Source organism: Rattus norvegicus, chromosome 18 (assembly GCF_021556685.1).
Source record: "Rattus norvegicus strain SHRSP/BbbUtx chromosome 18, alternate assembly SHRSP_T2T, whole genome shotgun sequence".
Taxonomy (NCBI): Eukaryota; Metazoa; Chordata; class Mammalia; order Rodentia; family Muridae; genus Rattus; species Rattus norvegicus.
In genome coordinates this window covers 22589041-22596051 of record NC_141551.1, presented here as the reverse complement: position 1 = coordinate 22596051, position 7011 = coordinate 22589041, and the positions used below count along the sequence as shown (strand labels likewise).

The window sequence follows — 7011 nt, the reverse complement described above, 5'->3', positions numbered from 1 at the left end:
CTTTGAAATCTCTTAGTTCTAACAATTGTTCTTTCAGATATTTTATAGATTATTTTTAAAAGTATAATTAATAAATATAAAGTACTAATATGTGTGTGTGAGTGCGGACACACACACACACACATATATTTACTATATATAAAGCACTAAAAATACAGACATTAATCTTTCAGGAGGCACTTTCACTGGCCAATGTTAAAAGTCTGTCTCCTAATGTTTTAATAACAAATCTCATTTTCTTTTTAGTCAAGAGGCCAATTTAAAATCCTTTATAGCTGGTATACTATGATAACCTTCATGGAACAGACAGAACTTGTCTCTACATTTCCTCCCAGAGAAAACAGAATATGGTATTCCTACAAAACCATGAGCTTCAGCAGGTTTTTCTAAGCTAAAGAGGAAAGCATTATAGAAGCAAAGCATACTCTCATTTTCCACTAAAGAGCCCAGAATCAAAGACTATAATGTAAGCTCCATGTAAGAAGGCCAAGGAACAGCCCTGAAGGGAGGCGTGCCAGGCTACAGTTCCTCAGACTGTGTTCATGATGGGTGATGGGTAGTTAGTTTAGATGAAGGTGAATTCACTCAATCTCTGAATTCCTGGGATATTTCATAGTACATAGAAGAATGCAGCTTTCCATAGGTCCACACGAGAGAACCTAACACAAAAGCTAACTGCATTCCTGCTGCTGTGAAACCTGAATCCAAGGTTAAACCCTTTCTTGCAGAAACTGGAATGCATTCTTATGTGAGCTTCACCTCATGTCCTGAAGCTCAGACCTTTCACCAATCGTGCCAGCAACACATCTAATAAAGCCAATTAAGGAAACTGCTCAAGTGTACTCTATTTTACAGAAAATTTTAGATAACTCTGTGTGAATAACTATTTGATGATGAGTCCATTAGCACAGTATGAAGGTTTTATCTGTTGGCAACATGTTAATTTCAACATAATTTGAAACACCAAATTTACTTTTAAAAAATACAAGAAATTAAAGTATTTTTCTACATATTGTTTTATTATTTATAAATTGGCCATTCAAAATGGCTCTCATTTTTTGAGATACATTATGGTAACTCAGTATATACATACAGGGCAAAATAATCCTGTCAGAGTAGAAGGACATTCTGTCCGTTCAGCTATTATATTCTCTATTGAGAATGACTAATTATTTACACTAATTACAGACACTACATTTGCATTGTGGTTATTAGATGTGGGTGCAGCATCCTAATTCATGCTTTGAGTAAAGTCATTGTCGATTCCCTGAAGCATCCTTTTGAAAGTCTTTTTGACAAAGGGCAGTGACTGTCATGTGTCATCTAATTTCTGAGACTACCCTCTTCCTCTACCCATGATCAGAGGCCTTTCTTCTCTGCCTCTCACTTGTCAGTTCACTCTCATTTGGTAGTTCACTTTACTCACATGCATAAGCTAACTATTTCAAAGTCATCATTTTCTTAAAAAAAATATGCCATATTCCCACTTCAAATCCTACTTTGATTATCAACAACAAAACGCACAATACCCAGTCAACTCCACCATCCTTGAGTTCTTTTGTGTGTGTGTGTGTGTGTGTGTGTGTGTGTGTGTGCCAATTTAAATAGTTTTATTATTCCATGTTGCTTGTTTTTGGTCCCAATGCTATACTCTCTACTTGGACTGACTTAATCCACCTCTTCAATGGTGGGGCCTGAAGAAGCACCACCAGATGGAGGAGCTCCTCCTCCAGGCATGTCACCCGCACTGTGGTACAGCTTGGTGATGATAGGGTTGCAGACCTTTTCCAGTTCTTTCTGCTGATGCTCAAATTCTTCCTTCTCTGCAGTCTGGTTCTTATCCAGCCAGCTGATGATTTTGTTGCACTTGTCAAGAATCTTCTGTTTGTCTTCATCATTAATCTTGCCTTGAAGTTTCTCATCTTCAACAGTTGCTTTCAGGTTGAAGAGAAAGACTCCAGTGAGTTCTTGGAGGAAACCTTACTTCTCTGCTTCTCATCCTCAGTTTTGTACTTTTCAGCTTCTTGGACCATGCGCTCAATATCCTCCTTACTCAAGAGAACCTTGTCATTGGTGATCCCGTTCTCCTTTCCTGTGTTCTTATTTACAGCAGACACATTGAAGATGCTATTAGCATCAACGCCAAAAGTAACCTCAATCTGAGGAACCCTTCGGGGTGCTGGAGGTGCCTGTGAGCTCAAACTTCCCAAGCAGGTTGTAGTCCTTGCTCATGGCCCTTTACCCTTCATACACCTAGCTGGTTGTCAGAGTAGGTGGTGAAAGTCTGGGTCTCCTTGGTGGGAATGGGGGTATTGAACTTAATTAGGACAGTCATGACTCTACCAGCAGTTTCAATCCCAAGGGAAAGAGGAGTGAGATCCAAGAGTAGCAAATCCTGAACATTCTCAGACTTGTCTCCAGATAGAATGGCTGCCTGGACAGCTGCACCATAGGCAACAGCTTCACTGGGGTTAATGTTCTTATTCTGTTCTTTTCCATTGAAGAAGTCTTGCAGAAGTTTCTGGATCTTGGGGATTCTGGTAGAACCACCCACAAGAACAATATCATGGATCTGTGACTTGTCTAGTTTGGCATCTTGAAGGGCCTTCTCTACAGCGTCCAGTGTGCCACGGAACAGGTTAGCATTCAATTAATTCCTCAAATCAAGCACAGGTAACGGAGGTGTAGAAGTCAATTGCCTCACAGAGAGAATCAATCTCAATACTGGCCTGAGTGCTGGAGGAGAGGGTGCCCTTGGCCTGCTCACAGGCGGTGTGGAGACGCCTGACAGCTCTCTTGTTCTCACTGATGTCCTTCTTGTGCTTTCGCTTAAACTCAGCAATGAAATGGTTGACCATTCGGTTGTCAAAGTCTTCTCCACCTAAGTGGGTGTCTCCAGCTGTTGATTTGACTTCAAAAATTCCATCCTGGATAGTGAGGATTGACACATCAAAAGTGCCACCTCCCAAGTCAGAAATCAGCACATTCCTTTCAGCCCAGACCTCCTTATCCAAACCATGGGCAATAGCAGCAGCAGGTGGCTCATTGAAAATTCGAAGTACGTTGAGGCCAGCAATAGTTCCAGCATCGTTTGTTGCCTGCTGCTGAGAGTCACTGAAGTAAACTGGCACTGTGACCATGGCATTGGTAACAGTCTTTCCTAGGTAAGCTTCTGCAATTTCCTTCATCTTTGTCAGTACCATTGAGGACACTTCCTCTGGGTAGAAACTTTTTGTCTCTCCTTTGTATTCGACTTGGACCTTGGGCCTGCCTGCATCATTCACCACCATGAAGGGCCAGTGCTTCATGTCAGACTGAACAACAGCATCATCAAACCTGCGTCCCATCCGTCGTTTGGCATCAAAAACTGTATCAGCGGGGTTCGTGTAACCTGATTCTTGGCCGCATCCCCAATTAATTGTTCTGTGTCAGTAAAAGCAACATAGCTCGGCGTGTTTCGGTTACCCTGGTCATTGGCAATTATTTCCACCTTTCCGTGCTGGAAGAAACCCACACAGGAATAGATGGTGCCAAGATCAATGCCAACTGCAGGTCCCTTAGACATGGTTGCTTGCGTGTAGGCCTGGCTGTGCCGATGACGAGACCACACAGAGACCTGGCTCTGCTTTCATTGAGATCCATCCTTAAGTTCTTAACCTCAGGTTTCTTTTTCTTTCTTTTCTTTTTTTTTTTTTTTTTTTTTTGCATTTCTGAGAAAACTTTATTGGCCTTTGGATAAAGTTTCTAAACTAAGAGTCTGAGTCCCTCCTCCTAACTTCTGCACTTCCCCCCATTGTTTACATGGTCTTGAGAGAAAACCCTACACCCACTCTTTCTTGTCTTAACTCTTAAACATTCTTTCACAAAGTAGTTCTCACACTAAATCCACCCTCTATTATGCAGCCACAATGGCCTCTCTAAAGTAGCCTTTTAAAAGAAAATACATTGACAAAATTAAAGATCTATTTATCTCTAATTTTCCAATGTCTGTCTAATGCCTCAACAATAAAATACAAATTCCTTAAACTCATGTAATTTTCTTTCAAAACTTGATTTTTGTCTCTTTTTCAGAGTTATCATTTTATATTCCTGCCCAACTCCATGGGGGGAACAACTAAATAAATCATAATCACAGAAACAAGTCACAAAATCATTTTTTAGAATATGCAAATGCAACTTTTGTTTCGATGAAAGAACCACTTTACAAGGGTTGGGGATTTAGCTCAGTGGTAGAGCGTTTGCCTAGCAAGTGCAAGGCCCTGGGTTCGGTCCCCAGCTCAGAAAAGAAAGAAAGAAAGAAAGAAAGAACCACTTTACAATATAATTTTCCTCCTGGAAAACTCTACATTATTTTCGTAATGTATTATTACATATACTAAAGCTCATATAATATTTTCTATATGCAATAGTTCTTCAACTTATCGTATTCCATTATTTAATATTCCTGTCATACCTCACCTGTGACTCTTTGATTTTCCTTATGTTATAGTGGTCTTATTTATCATGTATGTCTGATTCTAGGAAAGTGGGTTGTGGTACTCTGTCCTCATATCCTAGCTCAGTACCGGTCATCAGAATTGTTCAAGAGAGACTTTGCAAATACTAACTTTTCAAGATTAGACAGCTGTGGTCTTTTGTTGCCCTATACTGTTAGAATATCCGAGGAAATCAGGTTTGCCTTGCAACCCACCACTGCCTGTACTATTACAGTTCTAGATTTTACGTTCTTCACTAACTGACATGAAGGGTATTCTTTTTTTCTCAAGAATTACATAACTACATCTTTAACATTTCTCTGTACAGTGAAATAGAGGTCCATGTATGAAGAACATCTCTTGGCTCTTCAAATATTTTTCCTAAAACCTTTATAACTTCTTTAAGTTTTCATTCACTTGGAAGTACTCAACCAAATTAGAGCTTTTTTAAAATCTCAGACTTACAGCAAGCATGAACAATTGATATTTGTGTCCTGATTTGGAAGGAGGTCATTCATCCAGTGTTCAAGTGAAGGTTTCGGTTATTATTACACACAATGAACTGAATGAGTTATGAAAGTCCACATGTTATCCTCCTTGTACCAGGAGAGCAATTCTTTCCTCAAGTAAGACCTAAGAAAACATCGGTTAGGGAAAAAGAGGTTCGGTATTAGCATACATTTTAAGGTTTTGGTCTCTCCCATACACAGAACGTGTGGTAGAATGAGTTCTACTCAGAATTATCTCTTACTTAGAAGTTGATTATTTATAAAACTAACTCTAAAACCTCCATAGATAAACACTTCATTTTCATGACTAGCTCTGCCTCCAAATCACAAACTAGTATATATAGAAACAATTTAAATCTGCCAGGTTTCTCTGTTCCCTATACATATTATAGACTTTATTAAATTCTGTTTTGTTTTGTTTTATTTCTATTTTTTGTGGGGGACATGTTCTCCCTATTATGTAACTCTGTTTACATATTACATGTACATTATATTAAGTATGGAATTCCCTATGTAGATTGTGCTGGCCTCAAACTCATGGACATCTATCTGCCATTGTCTCTCAAATGCTAAAATTAAAGTGTGTGTCCCCACATCAATCTAAGACTCAGTTGTGACTTAAGGTATTGGGTTATAACACTGAGAACTTTTGAGAAATCTCAGATAGATTTGAGAATTATCTGTGTTCTTTCACTTAAAAACCCAGTCTTTTAGGTTCAAATGACTTCAGAAACTGGAGGAAATATTACTGATGTCAAAATGTCTGTTGCTATTAGTTCGATTCTCTGAACGAAGTCTGGAAAACTACAGGGTTTCTTGGAAATGTTTCCAGTTCATGACCAGATGACAGTATTTTCAGATCTGATCAGTTTCCTTGGGTAAAACTTCTTTATTCATAGTCTCTTCAATATTTCAGAAAATTGTGCTTTCTTTAACTCCTTCAGAAAGGAAAGCTGACTAGTACATGATATGTAGATAAAGAATCCCTTGATAGCAAAGAGGTTAATAAAGCTGGAAATAAGAGAGGTTCTGTTCATAGAGTTTTTAATTGCACCCTAGGAAGTTAGACCTGGAAGAGACATAGATGTGCTGTCATGATTTAGGGGATGATTTGAGCTCCAGGCAAGAGAAAGGATGTGTGAATGGTGTGGCTTATTGAATCAGAGCATGATGCCTGTCCTGTCTGCCTTGCTTTGTGCTTTGTGCTGGCACCTTCCAGAGACATAACAGAGTGAGCAGTGACATCTGTTTGTGCTTGAGACTTTCAAATAGTAGTTTACATGGCCCTTCCTCAATCCATATTTTCATCACACTCAGATGAAGGAAATATAACTAAATTAAATATGACTTCTAATTTAAAATTTAACTGAGCATTCATTTCAATGTAGCAGAATGCTTTAATATCAACTCTAAAATTCTTTTTATCCATCTCTACTGCCCAGAAGACCACTCCTGAAAGGAAAGCGCGTGTTAGTGCTTGTTTCCCTGAGTAGAGAAATTAATCTTCACTGATTTTTTTAATTTTCTAGAATGAGAATTATGAAATTCAAATTAGAAGAAAAATAATTTTAAAGTGCGTATTTCATAGTATCCCATATTAGTTTCTCATTAGAGATTAAACAAATAACCAAACACAATCCAACAAACTAAACAATGCACTCACTCATTGTGTTAGAGGTCTGGTAATGCGAAGTCCAGAGTGTAGTGACAGGTCATAGCTTCTGCAAACTCAGAGGAAAACAGGGGCCCTTCCTATTTAATTTCTATAGGCAAATATCTAAATCTCTTCCTCCTACCCCACTTAATTTGACTCCTCTGTCTCCATATTAGGGGCCCTGGGAAGTGCCCTTATATAGTCTAAACTCTTCACAATGCAATGCTTAAGATTTTTAAATTGTATCTTACAAATTCTTTTTGCCACACAAAGCAATAGTTTCATAGACTGTAGAGATGAGAATGTAGGCATCTTTAGGGACATTACACAGATAGGGAACCTCTGATTTCTTCCAGACACCCACACTCTCTCC

The 7011-nt window shown here is 38.8% G+C and overlaps 1 pseudogene; it reads right to left on the bottom strand.

The window, feature by feature from the left end:
- Window positions 1-1668: 1668 nt before the first annotated feature.
- Hspa8-ps19 (heat shock protein family A (Hsp70) member 8, pseudogene 19) lies at window positions 1669-3583 on the bottom strand (annotated as a pseudogene).
- Between the last annotated feature and the right edge of the window lie 3428 nt (window positions 3584-7011).